The sequence below is a fragment of the Gossypium hirsutum genome, chromosome A11 (assembly GCF_007990345.1).
Source record: "Gossypium hirsutum isolate 1008001.06 chromosome A11, Gossypium_hirsutum_v2.1, whole genome shotgun sequence".
NCBI classification, from domain to species: domain Eukaryota; kingdom Viridiplantae; phylum Streptophyta; class Magnoliopsida; order Malvales; family Malvaceae; genus Gossypium; species Gossypium hirsutum.
This window is the reverse complement of record NC_053434.1, coordinates 113,079,033-113,100,984: the sequence shown is the minus strand read 5'-3', so window position 1 is coordinate 113,100,984 and position 21,952 is coordinate 113,079,033. Positions and strand designations below refer to the sequence as shown.

Sequence of the window (21,952 nt, the reverse complement as noted above, 5' to 3'; positions counted from 1 at the left end):
GGGCCATGAAAAATGCTACATCTGGTGGGACTCATGATCAGATCAAGTATGAAAACAAATTCCTATATTAGTTTGTAAGGGAATCACATCTTGGCAAATTATGAATGAAAAACTACCTCATCAGGGCATGTCACATATTTCAGGTTCTTCGAAAGTCAAGGTTGCATCAAGCCGTTGTGTGATCTTCTCAGCTACCCCGATCCAAAGATAGTTACAGTTATCTTCAAAGGGCTTGAAAACATTCTTGTGGCAGGAGAAACAGATTAAAATATAGACACTATTGGAGAAGTGAATCTCTATGCAAAAATGGTTGAAATGCAGAGGGTCAAGATAAGATTGAGAATTTATCATCTCATGATAACACTGAGATGCATACAAAGGCTATGAAAGTTCTCGAGACATATTGGTGACACCACTCAAACAAGGTGCAGGGGGTGTGAGATCTCTGTTTCTTCAGGGGCAACTAGAGGTATATGATCGATGCTGTTTTTTTTCCATGCTTGTCTTCTAATGGAACCATGTAGGGTTGAGAGTTTTCCAGTTATGAGCATCTAATGGCTATTTTATTAAATTGACCCAAAAAATTTTGATATTTATAAAAATAACCCAGGTTAAAAAACAATATCCAGAATAACCTAAAATGAATAGTAGAATGGGGTTTTGGCTTATCAATGCTGCACCAACTTGTATTTTGGACCCATGATTGCCTGATAATTGTGTCAGGCTTTAAAAAGTTGATTTTTTTTTGTTCTGGCCTGTCAATGGCCAGCACCAGAGTTTTTTTTTTAAATCGTATCATACTGGTATACAAAAATACTAGTATTTTAAAAAAAAATTAGTTCTGGCCTGTCAATGGCTGACACCAGAGTACGAGTTTTTTTTTTGGTGCTGGCTTGTCAATGGTCGGCACCAGAGTACGAGTTTTTAAAAAAAATTTGGTGAAGGCTTGTCAATGGCCGGCACCAGAGTACCAGTAATTAATTTTTTAGAGTTGGCTTGTAAATGGCAGACACCAAACTCAGTATTTAAAAAAAAAAAAATTTTGGTGCTGGCCATTGACAGGCCTGCACCAAAAATAATTTATCAGATATATATATGTATTTTATCTTCCATTTGAGTTTTTGTTTGTTTTTTGTTTGCTTTAAAAATTTTAGTTTTTTCTTTGTCGAGAAGAAAGCAAAATTTTTTTAAGATGAATTCCCAAATTTTGTTTGTTTATGTTCATTTCGATGGAGAAATGATAAATACAACTAAGAAAGGCTGTGTATTTTGAAGTCGAAAAGAAATATGAATAAGATTCAACAAACGTGTTTCGTTGTCAGATTTAAAATGAAAAATCAATACAAAGATAGCAAGCCGTTGTGGAAAGCAAATGTTGAGACTGTTTTACAAATTTCTGGCTTCAACTGATTCGCTAAAGTTTTCAGAAATAGAGTTTGAAGATGATGATAATCTAGGGACAATGATAGCAATTTATTGCCCCTCTGAGATAGAAAATCCTAACCCGATTGAGTTGTTCGCGAAGATAGCTGAACCAGATCTGATTCAAGTTGTAATTCTAGCAAGCCAGTGCTCTGGAATTGATTTTGATCTTAACGTCTCCTGGAAAGATCAGTCGGGTTTTGGACGGCCAATGCCAACTCTCGAAAATCTAAACACCGGTGGATGTTTATGTAGTATCCCAAACTCGTGTCCTCGTCTAGTGATCCATCCAGAGGTGTTGGCCACCATAGAAGATGGTAATGAAGGGTCTGATAATGATGATCAGTCCCACCGTGATCTAAACGATGATTTCAATGACTCCGATTTGGATGACATCCTTGAAGATATAGACGAGGAAGGGCCAATGGAGGGTGAAAATACAAACCCCTATTTGGCTGGAACACGAGCCGTAGTATAGTTATAAGAAATAATCTAGGGTCTTTCATGACTGACGTGGATCCTGATGCGGCTCTAGCACGCGAGCTCCCAGAATATACAAATATTATGCCGGTTCACCTACTTGACGAAGAATTCGGCGATGAAGAGTTGTTTGTGGGACAACAATTCGATTAAAAAAAAGACTGTTTATATGCTATAAAACAACCTAGCTTGAAGTTAGGTGTGGATTATAAAGTAACGAAGTCGATGCAGTCTTTGTACGTAAGAGAATGTTGGAAAATGTCAAGTGGTTGTAAATGGTGTGTCCGAGCCGCGTTAATGCAGCGGACGCAGATGTGGATGATAAGGAAACTAAAAGGTCCACACACATGCACGTCCGCTCGTATGTCACAAGACCGTGAAAAGTTAGATGTAAAAACTATATGCAACTGCATCATTCCTTTGGTGACCCACCATTCAGGTGTCGGTCCTTATTGCAGACATGGAAGCTCGATTCAAGTATAAAGTGTTGTACCGAAAGGCATGGTGGGCAAAGCAAATGGCGATGCGAGAGTTGTATGGTGACTGGGATGCGTCATACAACAAGCTTCAAAGGTAAATAGCCAGGATTCAGGAGTATGTGCCCAGCAGTGACTGATTTGCAAACACTACCGTATAAGGGCCCAGACGGGGAGATACAATCGAGGAAACGAGTTTTTCACCAATTGTTTTTGACGTTCGAGCCGTGTGTTAGGGCCTTCCCTCACTGCAAGCCGATGGTGCAGGTGGACGGGACATGGTTGTATGGCAAATACACACAAATACTCCTGATTGCTGTTGCACAAGACGACAACCGAAATGTACTTCCAATCGCTTTCCCTATCGTGGGGCGTAAGTGCTTCAAGTCTTGGGAATTTTTCTTCACAAACCTGCAGAGGCATACTGCCAGAGAAGACAATATTTGCCTTATATCAGATAGATCAAAAGGATTACTTGCTGTGATAAGGCGATCGGGGGTTCCGTGGAGGTCTGTTTATTGCACCCGGCACATCGCGACAAACTTTCATAGAAATTATAAGAATAAAGATTGGAAAAAGAACTCGTGAACATGGGTAAAAAAAATTTGTTTGTATTTATTTCAAAAATAAATTTTTAAATTTTTGTTGTTTTTAAAATGATGATTTCAAATTAAATATGCAGCTCATGAGTTAGAACCGTGAAGATTTAGGCAGAGGTTCGCAAGGTTTGAATCTCAGATGTCATCTTTACCAACAGATATCCGGACATGGTTGGGTAGCATGGAGAACTAGCAATGGACTTAAAGTTACAATGAGGGTTTTCGGTATGGGCAGATGACGACCAACCTGGTAGAGGCGGTCAACTCTATATTGAGGCGCACAAGCCATCTCCCGATTTCTGCTGTGTTCTCGGCAACATTCTACAGGTTGGCAACATTGATACCTAAGATGGGGTTGAGACAAGTTAAGCAGATCGAGGCCAGGCACGTGTACGTAGAGGCCATCCGAAAAGCAATGGCGGTAAATAGTCGAAGGGCACAAACAATGAACGCTGAATTGTATTCGCATGACTTGGAAACTTTCTGAGTTTAAGAGTACATCGACCGTCGTTCGGGTCTTCCACCTAGGTCGTATGCAGTTGATCTGCGAAACAGACGATGCGAGTGTGGGATATTTCAGACTCTTCGATATCCGTGTGCGCATGTTCATGCAGCGTGTGCGAGAGCAAACTTAAATGTTGAACAATTCATAGACAAGATCTACACGTTGCAACGCACTTTATGTATATGGGGGAACGAATTTCTTATAATGTCCGATGTCTCAAACTGGGAAGTTCCACCGCCTGCTTTCGAGATGGTGCCTGACCGTAGTCTCTGCAGACATCTTAAAGGTCGACCACAATCAACGAGAATTCGAAATGACATGGATGTCAGGAAGACGAGTGAACCCAAACCATGCACTGTGTGTCGAACATCTGGACACAACCGATCGGCATGCCCACATCGTGTCTATGTTTCCGGTCAATTGTCTCGTAATGCTGGACTCCAAGATGACGAGTGATACATTATTAATCACATGTTCTTGTAAAAACATTGTAAATGAAATAAAATTAGATAAATTGTATGAGAAAAAATTGAAAATTACATGGAAAGGTTGATAATTTAAATGAAATGAGAAAAAAAATTTTGTTTGAAATGAAATGGTACAAAATTTAAATGAAAATTGAAAGAAAGATAAATTTAAATGAAAAGAGGAAAAAAATTCATTGAAATGAAATGAGAAAAAAATTAAATTAAATTTGAAAGAAAGATAAATTTAAATGAAATGAGGAAAACTTTTAATTTAAATAGAATAAGAAAAAAAATTAAATGGAAAGATATATAATTTAAAAGAAATGACAATTAAATTTGCATTGAAAAATAGGAAATTTAAATGAAATGAGGAAAAAATTAAATTTAAATTTAAAAATAATATAAATGAATTGAGAAAAAAATAAATTTAAATTGAAAAAAAATATAATTTAAATGAAATGAAATGGAAATGGGAATGGAAATGAAATTGGAATGAAATGAAATTGGAATGAAATAAAATTAAAATGAAATGCAAATAAAAAGAAATGAAAAAAAAGAAAAGAAACCTTAACAAGACTAATCTGCAGGGTTGACCTGCATCACCTAAGCATAGGCCTGAGAATGGCTTGAGAATAGTCGGCTGCAGCACTTATAAAAGTCGAAATGACTTTTATCAAGCTTGATAAATGTGATGTCAGGCCTAAAAAACCCCAAAAAAATAAAATGAGATTTTTTTTAAACAAATTTAAAATTTAATTTGAGAAAAAGGAATAAATGAAAAAAATTAAATAAATATAAAATTTTATAAATTTAAATGAAAAGAAATACTAAAATGAAAATAAAATTTTTTAAATCAGATTTTTTTTAACAAATTTTAAATGAGATTTTTTTAAAATCGAAATGAGATTTTTTTAACAAAATTTAAATATAAATTGAAAAAAATAAAATATAAAAAATTTTAAAAAATAGATGAAAAAATTTAAATAACCCTGCTATTGAGACTACTTTTAATTAATTTGATAAAATATGAAATGAATTAAAAATAATAATATGAAAAAATAATATGAGAAAAATAATATGAAATGAATTGAAAAAAATAATATAAAAAAATGAAAAAAATAATATGAAATGAATTGAAAAAAAATTGAAATGAAATAATTGAAATGAAATTAAATTAAAATGAAAAAAAAATGGTTGAAAAGATTCATCTGTGTCAGGCCTGTGTCATAGGCCAAATTGGCTTGCCAATGACCGGCCTTAACATTTTTTTTTCATTTCATATTTTTTTTTTCTAATTTTGCTCTTGAAGCCAAATGGTCCCCCACTATAAATAGGTTACTCCGGCGACCATCACCGACCATCGACGACCACTGACGATCACCGAACACCTCCAAACACCCCTAACAATCGTTGTTCACCACCGACGACCGTCGAGCACTCCATGGATCCTAATCCTAATGTTCTTTTAAATGACAATGATCACATTGCAGCCAATGTGCATAAGATAAACGTGAAATAAAATGTCTTATTTAATTTTAAATTCTTTTTTAAACGAGAAATATAACATTATATATTTACTATAAACGCAGGATCTGTACTGAATTGTGAGACCCTGAGTGCATGATCCTGAATATTTTCCCGATCAAAAAGTTTTATCGTATTTGAATGTAGTGGGTTTTGGGGTAGCCGCATACATTCAGATATTTGAGCTACGAGCCGATTTAACATCAGCCTTAGTTGAAAGATGGCGCCCGGAGACACATACGTTCCACCTCCCGTGTGGGGAGGTTACTATTACATTGCAAGACGTAACAGTCCAACTAGGGCTGTCTATAAACGGCGAAGGAGTGAATGGGCTTGGAAGAGTGCCCGATCCATGGGGCATTTGCGAGCGGTTACTTGGAAGGGTACCCCCGAACGATGAGGAAGGACGATTAACACATATTAAATTTAATTGGTTAAAACAAAACTTCCGACATCTTCCGATTAGTCCAACGCAGATGGACATTATCTACGCTGCGAGAGCGTTCATTCTTCAACTTATAGGTGGGATACTATCACCGGACATAAATCAAAATAAAGTCTCAATAATGTATCTCCCTTTATTAGAAGATTTCGACTTGCTGGAAGATTTAGTTGGGGCTCTGCAGTGTTGGCATGCTTATACCGCGAGCTTTGTCGAGCAACAAAGCCATCAACAAAAACAATGGGCAGTTGCTGCCTTCTACTACAGTCTTGGGCATTATATCGAATGCCATTTCTGGCATCAGTAAGCCACCAACCGTATGTCTGGCCACTCGTAGATAGGTAAATATGTAGTTCAATTTTGCAATCTATTTTTTAATTGTATACTATAGTATACTCGTTTTTTCATAGAAAAAATAATATGATAATTTTTTCTTTTTTTTAGATGGGCAATTGTACCGGGAATCAGCCTATCGTTCATGGTACCTATGTATCGTATGATGATAGAGACTCATTTCGGGGATGCTGCAAAATAAAATTCTGAATTTCTCTTTTCTAAATACAATAATTACACAAGAAAAAAAATTAAATATAACGTGTTCTTTATATTATGCAGTTTATACGGATGCTATATAATGAGGAAGATATCGCGGCGCTCATACTAGCATGGGTTACCGAGCAGCAACGCTGTTCATGTCAAATGTGCAGTTGATTCATTTCCATATGGAGGAGTGGCACGATGGAGGTCGGGTTTTGAGGTAGTTCGGTTGTGCACAACCTATCCCGAACCCTCTCGTCGACATTAAAGAAGTCCACAGAAAATGGTTCGGGTCGAGACACTTTGAATTGGGCGCAAAAAATGAACCATTTATATTTTTTATGGAATATGCGACATTTGAGGCGCCCTCCCTTGTATGTCTTAGAGGGAGGGTTCTCTCCTACGCCCGAGTACGCAGCATGGTATATGGCACACGAGAAACCCTTTATATTCCAATGTCAATACATGCTGATCCAAAAAGACGCACAACCAGAATCTTCTCGATGGCAACCAAGGAACGCATGACCGTACAGTAATCGAGTTCCGCCATTCGGTAACATCGAGTCCGATACTACCTTGAACCCTGATCTTGAGCCACAATATGAAGCATCCGGCTCATCATCACACAACCTGGATCCGAATCCACTGCGAGAAATTCTTCTATCGTTCGAGGATATTTTTGGTGACGACATCGAGCCTCAAAATTTGACACGATCCGGATCGTCCTCATACCACCCAGAGCTCCATCGCGAAGCATGTACACCACCACTGAGGATATTTTGCCATCGGCACCTCTGGTCACGCAATACCAATTTATTTCCGATTATGGTGTATATGATTATTCTACTTTTCTAAGTACACTGGACTGGACATTGGAGGTCGGACCAAGCAATTACCAAACGCCTGAACAAGGTGCATGGCATTACCGACGGAGGCATCCGGACCATTACACGCTGGCGCCGGGGGCATCACCTGGATCGCGACAATTTTAAATTTTTTCTGTTAATTTTTACTTTATTTTTAAATTATTCTGTAAATATTTCTTTTATAATGAAATTATTTTGTTTTTTAATAATAATTTAATTTCTTTAAAATAATTATTTTTTTGAATAAATGACTTTGAAATATTTTAAAAAAATTCGAATACGTAATAATACACGACAATTTTAATTTACATACACAATAAAATATAATCATTCTACAATATTAATACAAAAAATATAAAATTCAAACAAAAATAATATGCACTATATTAAATTTAAACACCCAACGGACTACAAACAGACGGGTAAAATTAATACACGAAAATTTTAAATTCAAACTTTATATATTACAGATTAAATTAAATTTACAGATACAAGAAAATAAAAACATTCTAAGAAATTAATACACGAAAATATAAAAATGAAACCTTAAACTTAAATCCTAAACAACTATATTAAATTTACATATATAAAAAAATACAAACATTGTTAAGAATTAATACAATTATTTTAAATAGTAGTTTCTTCACAATTAATCGTCTTCTGCTTGAATCAGTTCTACGTTGCATCAGTACAGGATAATTGGATATATGAAACGATCAATAAAATTAAAAAGAAACCTTTGCATGGAGCCACAACCTAAGTGCAGAATAAACACTATTGCACCATAGATAATGTTCATCTGCGTTAGACAACTCGATTAGCCATCTATGGCGCAAATAATCATCCAACCCTTAATGGCATAACCTTTAGGGTGGACATGACAGTATATGATTCAACTCCATTAAAACATGACAGTATATAATTCAACCCTGAAATTCGGTTGTACACTATGAAAAACTCCCCTCCATTACGAAAAACTCATTTGATGATATACTACAAAACACTCTCATTTTGATTCTCTCTCAATTTTTTTTTCTCATTCCATTTGTACTATCAGAATCCAAACCACCCACTATATATAAGGTTTGGTGCCGGCCTTTACAAGGCCAAAAAAAAAAATTAATACTAAGTCTGGTGCTGGCCATTAACAAGCCAGCTCTAATTTTTTTTTAAATACTGGTACTCTGGTGCCGACCATTGACAGGCCAGCACCAAATTTTTTTTTAAAAAACTCGTACTCTGGTGCTGGCCATTGACAGACCAGAACCAACTTTTTTTAAATACTGATATTTTTGTATACCAGTATGATACAATTTTTAAAAAAAATACATTGGTGCCGGCTATTGACAAAGGCCAAAACAAAAAAATAAAAAATAATTTTTTAAAGCCCGACATAATTATTAAGCAATCATGGGTCCAAAATACAAGTTGGTGCCGGCCATTGACAAGCCAAAACCCCATTCAACTATTCATTTCAAGTAATTTTAGTGACTATTTTTGAACTTAAGTCATTTTTATAAATATCAAAATTTTTCGAGTCAATTTAGTAAAAAAGCCGCATCTGACTATTATTTGTATCTGACAAGTATCTAACATGATATGACCTTATTGTTAGGCAGAGGAGGTTCTATCCTAACTTTGATCCTCCGGAGCAAAATCAGTCACCTATGCATCAACAAGTTAATTGGATGAAGTGTAAGGAAGATATGAAGATATTATTAATCAAGACGGCACTGATCTCGAGGATAACAATGGTTGATAACTAGTAAGAGCCTTGTGCTACTTAAACTTGAAAGATTAATACATGTGAGTATGGTTTGCTGCGTGGAATTCTTTACAATTTTTTATGGAACCAGCTGGATATTTCTAAGAAAAATGTGAGAAACAATCGATTCAATCAACAATAAATAAAAACATAGAAAATGGGAAAACTGCCTAGAAAACATAACTTCTTCCACCTAAACAAATAAGAAAATATTCAGCTTAATAATAAATGAGCTCACTCACTTCCCTTAGAAAAAAATGTTAGCTCAATCAATCAACGGAAATAGTCAAGAGGAGTGAATCGATCTTTTTAAAATTTGTGAAAGCAAGATAAGAAAAATTGAAACAATGGACACAAGAATTTGAAGTGATTTAACCTCAATTTTCTACTCTACTACCTTAGCATTTCATCACTAAGGATTTTCTCAAATTCATTAATTTAATTTAACCTTTGAGGATAATGTTTAACCTTACAACCCCCTTAATATTTCTACCTAAACCTTTTTAACCCTCTCAAAAGAGTAAACAAATGAGCAAACAAAGAAATAATCATTACAAGATTAAGATGTTTGCTAATTAAGCACTCACACAATAAAAACACTTGAGCTGATAAATTAAAATGAATGCTCACAAGTGTATAGAAGAAAAAGATGAAAAATTTAAACACAAAAGGTTGGTAAAAGAGTTCTTGATTTTTCTTAATAGCTCTTGATCTTTTGTAATCTCTCTACCCCTAATTGATTTCCAATTGTTATGGTTGTTGAGGAAATGAATAGAGCCACTGGAGAGGCAAAAAACCAGTGCATTAATGTCTCTTGCAACAACATGTATCGATACCTTTGGGCATTTAGTATCTCAATTCAGTTATTGTTAAAGCCTATGGTATCAATACAATATAAGATGTATCGATACTTATCAATACCTTGGAAAGGGAATCGATACTCAGGCAATTTCTTGTTTAAGTTTTTAAAACATTGAACCATAAAACGGTATCAATGCCAAGTAAGGTATCAATAATTTTTGAAAAGTACCGATACTTTCATGAAGGTACCAATACTTTGTGTTTTTGCTCAAATTTTCTTGAAAATCGAAGCTCAATCTGGTATTGATACCATGAAAAAGGTATCGATACTTGGGTTAAGGTATCGATACTTAACTAAAGGTATTGATACTTTTAATTTTTGCTTAATACTCCTGAACTTTGAAGCTGAAATTGGTATAGATACCAGGCAAAGGTATTGATACTTTGATCCATGTGAGCATTTTAACACTTGATTAATGTTTGAAAAATTTGTTAATCAATTTTAACAAACAAGTGTTTGAAAGATTAGATGTAAAATTTTATATCTTACAAATATTTTGAAACAAATTTTTACTTTGAAATTTATCAAATTTTATTTCAAAAACAAGTTTTATTCAAAAACATTATATTTGTTATATCAAAACTTTTATCAAATTAAAACTTAGGCTCCATTTGTTTGTCAGTAAAATATTTTCCGAAAAATGATTTACTTTTTTGAAAATGATTTACTTTTCTAGTGTTTGGATGATTCTGTATAAAATATTTTCTGTTGTTTGGCACATTTCTTGAAAATATTTTCTGAAAAAGTTGTTTTTACATATATTAATAAATTTTTATATATTAATAAATTTATATTTTAAATTATTTTTACATATATTGTAATGATTTATTTATAAATAAATAAATAAAATTAAATATATAATAATACTCAATTATTAAGCTAGAATATTAACCGTCATAAATTGAAAACAACCAAAGTCAAATAAATTATTTGTAATTGTGTTATAAAAAAATAAAAACAAGGATTGAATAATTATAAATTAGCTTCCAAACCACAATTAATACTAGAAATTAATAATATTATCCAAATGCATAATTAATAGTACACCACGTAATAACAACAACATTGTTTAAGAGCATAACTAATAGTACACCACATAATGTTGTTGATGCACAAGACTCGTCTCCTGAAAGCCAGAAAGAGGAAAAGGAACAGCATGATCCATTGGACTGTCAGAGAATCAAGGATTCTAATGACCCGGGGAACTGTCTACAAGGTTGTTCATTGTTGCATCAGGCATGCCAAGGTGGGAACTGTGTGATGCTTGAGCTGCTGCTGCAGTTTGGTGCTGATATAAATATGCGCGACTTCCATGGCAGGACTCATTTGCACCATTGCGTTGCACTAGGGAACAACTCATTGGCAAAGCATCTACTAAGAAGGAAAGCTGCATAGGAAAACTGCAACTTTAGACAAATAAATAATAGCATGAAAGTATACTTAGTACTTTTATCTCTTGTAAAAGTGGTTTTAATTTTGGCAATACTATGCAGAGGAGCAAAGTTTTCAATTACAGATGAGGGGTGATTAAATGCAGTAGAAAGGGCGATGGAGAAGGGAGCAATTAAAGGTGAGGAACTGTTTATTCTGATGAATGAAAGCTAGTGAAACAAACATATCAGGGTACTGTTTATGCTGCTAAATGGAAGCTGGTGAAACGGTTTTTTAGTTAGTTCGGCTGTTCTTTTATCGGTTCTCTGGAAAAAGTATCAGGGAAGCCCCTGTCCCTAGGGGTGGAATGCATTTCAATCCTTCTACTGAAATGGGCAAATTAACCTTATCCATTTCGAAACATACGTAATTGAATTTGAAAATAAAAATGAAATTCTAACTCTAAAAGGAACTTTTCTGCTTATTCAAAGCTGCTGAATCAATTTCACCTTGAGAGGTTATGGAATGTAAATAATAGACATTCGATAAATGTTAAGACCCTCCTACGTACACAACACTGAAATGATTCGGTTAATATTATCTTTCTGATACTTGGTTTAGGCATGTGCAATATGATTGTTATGCATATTGCCAGACCTAAAATATGATCCGGCTAAAATCAAATACCAAATATGACGAAATACTCATAACCAGCATAAGATTCCAATAATTATTACTAAATAATCATTTTTTCCCCTCAAAACATAAAATCACAAGATTTATCAGATGCAACAAAATTGTTAAAATTCAAAAGCATAATATGCCATTTCACCAAATAGAAATGAGCATATCTTGTGATAACTCAATGGAGGAAGATCAAGTTGCACGGCCTTGCATTTGCTTCTATGAAGAAAGAACAACCCTCCAAAGCTTTAACTAGACCTCATCATTGCTTCAATATCATTTATAGAGGAAGAGCAGCTTCAATTTTGCCCCATGATTCTAAGACATTACCTTTAAGCCTCTTTTTCATCTTCTCAACAACTTGCTTAGCTTTCTCTGATTTCGACCTTTCTACCAACCCTTTAACCAGACCTTCCATCGCCTCAAACGATGGAACCCATTTCCTCTTTATGATTTCCTTGCTCATTTCCAAAGCCATATCGAACTCTTATTCATTCACCATACTCCTAATCAAGCTATAATAAGCAAAAGAACAAGGCAAAACATACTCATCACTCAGCATCTTATCCAAAACCTTCTTAGTCGATTCTAAATCCCCTATCCTACAAAACCCATCAATGATAGTATTATAGCTAGCTGAATTTGGTTTCAACCCTTTTGAAACTATCTCATCTAACAACTTCTTAGCCCTAGCACATTCCTTACTCTTGCACAACCTTGAAATCCTATGATTATAAGTAGCCAAATTGCCTTCAAACCCTTTATTTATAACCTCTTTCATAGCCCTATCAAATCCATTTTGGTCCCCATTCTTCAAGTAAGCCCCTAGCAATATGTTATAAGTTCAATATTTGGATTGACATCCATTTTCTCAACCTATTCACAGGCAGATTTGATCTTATTTTCTTTTACAAATGCTTTGAATACCAAGTTATGCGATACTACTTTTGGCTTAACACCAAGCTTTTAGGAAGAGTCTTGAAGCAATCGTGAATTTTCTCAAACATACCATTGTTTAGATAAACTGTGAGAATAACACAAAGGGATTTTTCAGATATATTACAATACCTGTTTCTAGACAAATCGTTGAGCATTTGGAGCGCTTGTGGAACCATCCCAGCGTTTGAGTAAAGCATAATGAGACGAATCCAAAAACTTTTAGATTTGAGCGCAGGGGTGTCTTGAGAATGGAGCTTTTGGGTCTCGAGGAGTCTGTCGACGAGGTCGAGGCGGTTGGCACGGGCAAGCTTGCGAATGGAGAGGTGGTAGATGAGGCGGTGACGAAGGAAAGTGGGCAAATGGGAACATTATTCAAAGATTTCCCCTAGCTTTTCAAGGTTCTTCTCAGTTATTATGGCGGATTTCGTGGCTTTGAAAGATGTAAACGGAGGGTTCTATTTTATAGCCTAGGTGGAGAAGAATGCTTTGAGGATTGCTAGCTTTGAGTTCTTAAAGATGGAAGCCAAGACCCAGCGAAGAATTTTCCGGAAAATGTCTTACCGAATTCAAAAGGGGCATTTTCCTAAAAAAAACCCCCTTTTCCCATCTTTTGTAAAATATTTTACAGTAGGAAATCATTTTCAGCAAACCAAACAGAGCCTTAACTTAACAATCTCTCTCTTTTTGATATAAACAAAACGTTTTGATAAATTTATTTTTGAATAAAATGCTCTCCCTTTTTAAAAATCAATTTCAATTAAAGGCAATTTTGTTTTAGAAATATGGTCACAAAATTGCAGAGATGAATTACCAATCAGTTTACCTTTTTTTTTTCTTTTTTTAATATCAAAACAAATAAAAATAAAACTTAAAGGGAAAGAAATGAAGAACAAATAATTAACATTAAATTCCAAAGTATCCCAAAATAGGAAGTTAACATTTAAGTGAAACAAACAAGTAACGAACATAAAAATAGGAAAAGAAAACAATGTAAAATATACAATTAAACCATGAAAATGCATGATATGCAAGATGAGTTCTAACTATCTTGAGAAGGCCGCGGTGGAGGAAATTGAGATATAAGATAAGCTGCGTTCCTCCATCATAGTCATCCTAGCATCTATGCCACTAACCACATCACTTAATGAGCCAATGTTATCTCACAATGACTCAATTGCGCTTAGGATAGCTGAAGTCTCGACCGAAAACTGAGTGTCTTGTGGTGGAGCTGGCACGGAAGGTGCAACTGGATCACCTACTTCAACATCGTTATCTTTATCATCACGGGGTTTGGCTTGAGCAGCCTTTACCCATTTCTTGGAACGAGAATCCTTCTTGTACCTAATATGTTGAAGCGAATCAGCATCAAGTGTTTGAATCATCGATAAAGTGGTTGAGTTGTAAATTTAAAATTTTACCAATTCAATTGACATGAGTTCAAATATCTCTATATGTATTTCTTTTTTGTATTTAAATAAAAAAACTAAAATACTCTCGACTAATATATTTTTTTTAATAACAAAAGGAAAATTTCATAATTTTCATAATAATGTATTAGTTGGAGTGGCGAAGGTAATGTTTTATATTAATGTCCATGCAAAGGGTTCAAATATTATCACATGTAACATTTTTAATGGGTTTTTTTATTAAAAGCATTAAAAAGACAAAAGTAACCTCATAATAATATAATTTATTGGGTAAACTACCTAGTTGGTCATTCAATTATTGTGGCACTTTTGTTTTGATTACCTAAAAAATCCTTGCAATTTTGTCACCCAACTTTTAAGGTGCTTTCATTTTAGTCACCCAAATGTTAAATCCTCAACTCTATCACTTCTAGATTGCTTTTATTTTGGTCATAAATTTTTTTTTTGAAGTCTTGATCTGAGTATAAGAAATTTTAAGTATTAAAATGAAAAAGTGATAAAAACTAAAATAATGCATTAAAAACTTGTTAAATTGTACTTGTTTATCTTATTGCTGAAAATTCTAATTTTTTTTCAATATTAAAAAATTAAATTTCAAAAGAAAAAATCAATTAATTAAATTGTTAAATTTTTTTCTCCCTTAACAATGTCAACTAATTTGTTATTATAATATTAAAATTAATAAAATTAATCTCCTTATAAATTTTTAATTTTTAATTTATATTTTCATATTATTCTTAACAAAATCTACTTAAATAACTTATTTAACAATGCTTTATAAAACTTAAGTTTTTAAAATTTATAATCACGAATCTTCTATACCAAAATAAAAGTAACGAAAAGTAGAAATTAATTTATATGCAAATAAAAATAAAAAATAAAAAAAAAACTAAAGGTAAGATGAAAGCTTAAAGTTTTGGGGTTTGAATTCCTAACGTGAGATGATGGGTTTGCTTCAAGTAATCCTTACGTGATTCTTTTATACCTAATCATAACTTTTCAACTTCAATTTTAATTTAATTTAATTTTTTCACTTTCAATAAAAATTCTCCATGTTATCATTTTTACCTACATGAAAAATGTGCTAAATTGTGATACGAGGCACGGCACTTTTTTCATTCTAACCATCCTCTTAGCGCTTTTACAATGCGTTAAAATATGCTAAGCGATTACAATAAACTGTCAATTCTTTGTATAGGCATTTCTCTCTCCACATAGAACTTCTTAAACTAAATTTGATAGGTCCATTAAGAATAATAGGCTTGGCGCACCATTATTCGCATACTAGGTCATATTTTGTGACCTTTAAATATACTAAATTTTCTTTATCTTTCTTCTAAAATATCACAAATAATAATAAACAAAATATAATAATAGTAATAATCATCATTATCCTCTAAACATTGGTAAAATTGTTCTCCATGTCCTCACATATTTCATCATTAATTCAATTTAATCCTTTTTTACTTTTAATTTCTCACTTTCACCCCAACACTTTGTAAAATCTTATAATTTAATCTATACCCAAGGTGATTATCTCTCAATACATCAGTCTTTTGAATTTTCTCTAGGCTTCTACCACCTTCTCCACTAATACTTATAAATCACATTTTATTTATTTTAAAAAATTAGACTTGTAATTTTTCAAAATTATATTGTTACAACTAAAGAGTTTTTCAAAATGTTACATCTATAATAACATTTCGTTATAAAAACCAAATTTATTTTGGTGAATATAGGAGGGATATTCCCTAAACTATGAACCAACAACAACTCTAGTGAAATCAACTCCTAAGATATGAGCAAGTAGCACATTCATGAATCTAGGGGCGGAACTAGAAAATTTTAAAATTTTATTAATTTTTTGAGGGGCCGGAATCAGCAAATCTAAAAACTTTTAATGGTTTTCATTACATTTATGGTTCATCGTATATTATTTTATATAATGTGTTAATGAATAAGAAATTTTAAAATTGCATTTGAAATTTAAAATTAATAATACAACACATGTTTACGTAAAAAACTAATATAAGAGTATTGGTAATGCCATACTTGGGAGTTAGATTGCAGGAAAAATTAGAAAATCAAGAATAGTTGTAAAGAAACACTGTTTAAAATTTTGTTGGGGACTACGAAATATATTTTTATGTTTTATACAATTACCTTTCAACAATAGTAGCTATGAAAAAATAAAATGTGAATAATAGCAAGAAAAAAGAAATAAAACACACAGAAAATCTTTTTAGGAACAAACCACATGTATAGGAGAAGAACAATTCACTCTGTCAAATTCGAATGATATAAGAGGAGTATAGGTTTACAAAATCTTATTCTTATCAATCTCAAGTAATGCAATAAGATTGAAACGCCTTAGTCAAACTAATATCAAATAGAGAAAGTAAACCTCGTAGATCCCTTACTTTGCCACTTGTATTTTATTTTAATAAGAATTTGGATCACAACTTTAATAGTAGCGATGATTGAGAAATTGATTTTGATGATAAAGAATATAAAGAAATAGAGCAATGAATGTGTTTCATGATATACACATAATGCCCGTAAACTAGCAGCCTGCACTCGATGAACCATATTCTTCCTGATCTATTCAATTTGGAAATATACTCTCCAACAAACTCCCATCAAAAAATCTCCTGGCAGCTTCTTTTGATAGATAAGCATTTTCATCCATTGCTAGCAAATACAAAAGCATCAATTCTACCTTTGACATTAGCCTGAAAAGAGTTCAAACATATAAATCAGGAAACAAAAGCATCTACTGGATCAAAAAACTGGAATTCAAAGAAAGGGATGATTGAAAATATCAGCCAATGAAGCCATATGAGTTTCAATTAGCCTCAATCATGTGCCACACTTCGTCGAATGATAATTTGTTGGGCACAATTCAAGCATATTTACTGAATATACTCTCAAAATTCATTGGCATAAACTTGAAAAATCACATTCATTGCATAACAAGGGTTAAAAGTATTTTATTTCTTTATGTTTTTAATATGATAGTGCTAATTACCTTCCTTCAGTGCCACATGTTGAAGAATCCTTTATATATATATATATATATATATATAAGAACAATAGTCATAAAGTATAGTAAAACTTCATTCGTTTGGGGTTAGAGCTGTATTTAAGTAATTAAAGTCTTCCGAACACAAATAACTTTAGGATTGTAACTAAATCCAAATGTTCAGAGAAGAAGTCAACTGTCATTTTTTCCAACCACTTTTGATTATCTAGTTAAGATATTATTACAATAAAATATTTAAATTTTATATAAAAATATATATTAATCATATTCTGTTAATTGCAAAAAATCTTTAATAAGTATAATTACATTTGTAAATTTATTAAAGATATTATTTAAATCTTACTTATTATTAATATATAATAATTTTTTGGTTTAAAATTTTTAATAAGTTTAAATATAAAAATCTCAAATGTTATTATAAATGTATAACAACTACTCTATAATATATAAAATTTTAATAGGCAAATAGAACTGATATCAGATAGATGATATTTGATAAATTTTAAATTAGAAATTTTAATATCAATAATACTTTTTGTATGTTAAAATTGAGAGATTCATTTGATAAAAGTCAATTATAGATGCATTCTTTGCATATTGAAGGAAAAAAAAAACAAGAAAATATGATTTTCTACACTTATATTCTTATTATAATTAACTAAAATAAATATAGTTGAATACTAAAAAAATAGAATACAAAATTAGGGATCGAGTTGGGTTATGAGTAAGGGCTAGTTTGGTAATTCTTTTGAAAAGTGTTTTTGAAAAGTTTAGTTTAAAATTTGATTGTTTAGCATTACTGTCAAGAAGTGTTTTTAAGAAATAAAATGTCCATTTTAAACATGTTATTATCAAGTAACAAATATGTATTTAAATAATATTTAAATTAGTTAAGATTATTATATTTTAGTAAGAATATAAAAAAATTATTATAACTTGTTGTTAATATTTTAATATATGAAATATAAATTTTAAATATTTTTAAGCAATAAATATTAATTATTTATAAAATTTAATTAGAATATATAAACTATATTTTCAATATTTAAATATAACTATTAAATATTTGTAATTAGTATTTTAAAAAATATTTTTTATTTTTAATTAATGATTTTAACATATTTGTAATTAAGCACCAAGAAAAAAAAAGAAAAGTATTATGTTATTGGAGGGGTGAAAAAGCAATTAAGCATTAAAAGTGCTTTTGGGAAAGGAAAGCTAAAAAATTTAATTCCTCCTTTTTAGAAGTGCACTTCTGAAAAGTAAAAAATTTTAGCTAAAAACAACTTGTTTAGCACAGCTTTCTTCCAAAAATCCTTTTGGAGCCAGAAGTGTTTTTTTTAAGCACTGCAAAACAGGCCCTAAATCAATTGAGTATGATATATTTTATTTAAATTATCAGTAATTTTATGATAAATTGTAATGGTATCATGATTTTTAAGTATCAAAACGTATACCTTTTGTCAAATATAAGAATCACATCAAACCAAAAAATAACACAAGTATCGCATTAAAAAATGTGAAGCTTAGATATCAAATTATACATTAAACCATTTATAAACGTAAATAAATTGTAAACATATTTGCATGAGTAATTAATCTTATTAAGAAATTTTCTAAATGGGAAAGCTTATACTTTATGTTTAAAATATTGAATTTTGTCACACTTACAACGTAGGTGAAAAGAATATTTTATGTTTAAAATATTTTTTAAAATTATTTAATAATGAATATAGGTGCAATGGTAACGAATTTGTATTTTAATACTATTGAATATATGTATAAATTTTAAATTATTTTATTTAAAAATTATTTAAAAGTATGAAAAAGTAAATGCATTATCATAATAATGTTAATTATAATTTAAAAAAAATGGAATTTTTGTAATTTTATTTCTGAATTGGTGACCCGATTAAGGGTGACACCAAATTAATAAAAAGTTTAAATAATAATACTAATTATAATTTAAAAGAAAAGATATTTTTATAATTTCATTATTGAATTAATAATTCTATTAAATGTGGCACCAACTTAATAAAATATATTTAATTTGGTAAGAATAAGCAACAAGCAAAACTATTAATGAAATAAAAAGCGAAGGAATTATTTTATGTTGAACTTAAATTAATATTATTTATTCTTAAAGAAATTTTATCTATTATTTTTACATAAATATATTGGTGTAAAGTAGAAATTTGTTGTTTTTTTTTGTCAAAACCATTTTTTTATTTCAAATGCAGTACTTGTATTTATTTTTTTATCCAATTTAGTATTTGTAATTGATAAAAGTTATATATTTGGTAACAAATGTAACAATGTTAACTTTTAGTGTTTAACTTGAGATTTAGGGTTGATTTGATGGAAGTTAAATTGCTAATATTATTATGTTTGAATTTTTCATGATTTTGTAATTAATAGAATAAATTTATTGTTAATTATGAATTTGTTAAATTTTAACAATTAATTTCTATCAAATCAACTCTAAACTCAAATTAACCATTAAAATGTTAATATTGTTATCTTCAAGTATCAAAATGTATAACCCTTTTTAAATTCAAGTATTACATTAGAAAAAAAAAACTCAAATACTATATTAAAAAGGGTGTCAAACTCAAATACTAAATTATACATTAAAACTTTAAATTACAATTTTAATAGATTTAAATTGTAATTGTGTACCTCTTACCTATAAAAGGATTTAAGGTTTTATGGTACATTTATTTTTACTTAAGTGGATTAATTAAATTTGTTTTTTTAAACACATAATTTTAACTACCATAATTTAGAAATGAATTATTTTAGTTTATAATTTTTTCATTTGGCTTTACTTTTATTGATTTTTTTTTCATTTACTTTTAAATTAGATCTTTTGAATTAATTTATTTATATTCATTTACACATAACTTAAATCATTTAGAAAATCTTTCATATTTTTTTCAGTTATAAATAAAATGCTTGTAAATTATTATCTTAAAAAAAATACTTCTATCGTATATCATTTGAGGAATAAATTTTTCGGATCAACCTTAAGTTTTTTCTTTTTTCTCTAAGTCGCTTACTTTTTTTCTTTAGTTTTGTTCAGTGATGATGCTAACCTTCGAGTTAGCTACTGTTCGCTTTTTTCTTCCTCACACCAATATTCTCTTTCTTTTTTCCTCTTCATTCACTCCATGTGTCTTCCCTCTTCTCAGTTTAAAAATCTATTTTGTAGGTATCTTTTTTATTTTCACAAGTTGTGATGGATAGATGACAATGCTTGTTATTGCTGAAACTCCACATGTCACCAATAATTTCTCTTGAAAATTAGGTGGCTCTTCGTCGACTTATTAATTTGTTTCTATTTTAAGAGTATTTCAGAATAATAAATCAGTTCACAAGTCTATTTGTAACACCCCAAACCTGGCCTAAACGTTACAGTCGGATTATGATGGTTACATCCTCACGTAAAAGCATTCACGTTTAACATTCGCAAAAACTTGATTTTTATCTTAGAAAAATAAAGTCATCAAATTTAGTAATAATTTGTGGGTAATTCTTTGTGCTGGAAAATTTAGTTAAGTTACAAAGTGTAATGTGTGATTAAAAACATTTTTATTAAGGGTTTTTGTTAATAATAATTTGTAAGAAGTTAAATATTATAAATTTAACTAACGTGGTGTTAATTTGTTATTTTTAAGAGTCCAGTGAATTATTTTATGAACCATATGTATATGGGTTAACTATGAAAATGTTATGGAAAAGTAATGAAGATGTGATTAAGCTAAATTTTGGTATTAATGATTTAATATGGCCAATTTTTTTTATATATAATATTGGTGTCAAGATTCCACAAGTGATAAAATGTTGGAGTAATTTTTGTTAGTAATTTAGTAAGGAACGAATCGATCGGACATGAATCGTGGAAAAACAAAAGTAACAGAATAGTCATCGGCCTCACTAATATGACTGTTTTGTTAGGGTAAGTTCGTAGATTCGAACTTAACTTTTCTACTTACTATTTAACTAATCAATGCCAATCCAGTACTTATATAAAAATGTATGTACTTTATCGAATTGATGTAAGGAAAATGAATGAGAAAATTGTGGAAGTAAATCATTACACAATATCGTCGGTATATCTGACTAGTGCTAGGTGCAAACATCGTTGGTTTAACCAACTAGAGCTAGGCTCACCATGGATTTTGTCGATATATTCGACTAGCGCTAGGAGAAATTTTTGTCAGCTTGTCTAACTAGTGCTGGGCACACAATCGTCGAAATACCCTGACTAGCACTGGGCGCAAACACCATTGGTTTATCCAACTAGAGTTGGGCTCACATTCAATATCATCGACTAACCCAACTAGCGCTGGGTGCAAAGATTTTGGTTTATCCAACTAGAGCTGGGCTCACATTCAATATCGTCAGCTAACCCGACTAGCGCTGGGTGCAAACATTGTTGGTTTATCCAACTAGAGCTGGGCTAACATTCAATATCGCCGGCTAACCCGACTAGTGCTGGGCGCAAACTCCTCTGCGATTTATCCGCTAGGCACTAGGTGCC

At 31.4% G+C, this 21,952-nt stretch overlaps 1 long non-coding RNA gene and 1 pseudogene across 1 annotated transcript; one reads left to right on the top strand and one right to left on the bottom strand.

The window, feature by feature from the left end:
* The window catches only part of LOC121210058 (importin subunit alpha-1b-like), a 47,564-nt pseudogene that overhangs the window by 2,856 nt on the left and 22,756 nt on the right, over positions 1-21,952 (top strand).
* On the bottom strand, positions 10,915-14,260 carry LOC107943348 (uncharacterized). The gene is made up of 2 exons (XR_001695999.2): positions 13,069-14,260; positions 10,915-11,332 (listed from the first exon to the last, which is right to left on the bottom strand). It is a non-coding gene; the product is annotated as an uncharacterized lncRNA (long non-coding RNA).